A 1,369-nucleotide genomic window follows, 5' to 3' on the forward strand; every position below is an offset into this window, starting at 1 on the left:
CGCTTGCTACACTGATGAAGCTGGCAGGAGGGTCAAGTTCACAAGGTGATGTTTATCTTGAGTAGAGCTGGATAAATGATGAAAAATGATGTTTGCATGATAAGATGATGAAAGGAAAAACCAGGACCAGTTTAAAGTGTCCTCAGGATGCAGAGGTGGTTTCGGGCACACTGAGGGCTGTGTGTGTTTGGAGAACAATGCGCCGTGTGTCCAGGAGCTGCTGGAGCCAACCGAATCTGACCTTGAGCATGTCCAGACGAGGATGTATGGGCCTCTGACCTTCTGCGTTATCGGGCGACACTTTCCCACTCTCCCAGTAGGAGTGCGGCTCTGCGGAGGACGGAGTAACCCGCCCGGTCCGGCTCCCTCGTCCCCGCCGCGGCCCTCGCCCCTGCTGTGCTCCCACTGGCTGCCGTCCTCAGCTGTGGCCCCCAGCCCCTGAGCAGTGACCAGGACGCCCCTCACAGGCAGACTGAAATGTCAAACCAGGAGGGGACTTGGCCTGCCAGAGTAAAAATGATTTAAAGCCTTTTAAAAGTTATTCTCTGTGGAAAGTCATTTACGATGAACTCCTTCCTTTTCAGTTTGCCAGAGCCATTTCCAAAGAAAGGGGGCAAATTCTTCCCCTTCTGTTGCTTTGGGTCTGTCGGTGGTTAACGTTCTCCACATTTGCTTTCCTTCCGTTTACACACACGACGTGCGTCAGACACGCGCCGTTTACACACACGACATGCATCAGACACGCGCGCACTTCCACAGAGACTGTGATACGTCCCAGACCGCCTGCCGGCCTCTCCTGAGACGACGTCGTCACGCCCTTGCACGTGCGCGGACAGTCCGCCGTGAGTCTCGAGCTGTTTTACTCCTGGGCGGAGCGCGGTCACGTCTCGAACAAAACCTCTCCTTTCCTTTCTCTTCTAATTCAGAACCTCCCTCTGTTTCTTAGACTTTCTCATGACAGTGTGCTGAAGGGCCCTGGCCAGCTGTCACGTCGCTCCTGGGTGCGTCAGGCGAGCTTCTGAGTGCACGTGGTTGGGACGAGCGCGGGGTGGGCACGCTCCAGCCAAGTCGAGGCCGCCAGACCTCTCCACCGGAAAGGTGCCCTGTACCTTCGTCACTCTCAAGGGAAATGAGTCTCCAGAGATTGAGGACACTTTGCAAGGGGAAAACATGGCAAATGTGGATTTCTTGTTCTCTACCAGTATTTCACACAGTGGTGTAGGCAGCTGCTGGAGACTCTTGGAGTGAGTTACCTGGGGGTGGCCACAGGGTCACTTTCTAACCCTGCCTTTCCTCCTCTGCTGTCAGCTGGCATTCTTCTTTAGAAACGAGTCTCCCTCTGCCCCTTTCCCCTTTCCCCAGAAGAGAC

This window comes from Pteropus vampyrus, unplaced genomic scaffold, assembly GCF_000151845.1.
Source record: "Pteropus vampyrus isolate Shadow unplaced genomic scaffold, Pvam_2.0 Scaffold168, whole genome shotgun sequence".
In the NCBI taxonomy this organism is placed as follows: domain Eukaryota; kingdom Metazoa; phylum Chordata; class Mammalia; order Chiroptera; family Pteropodidae; genus Pteropus; species Pteropus vampyrus.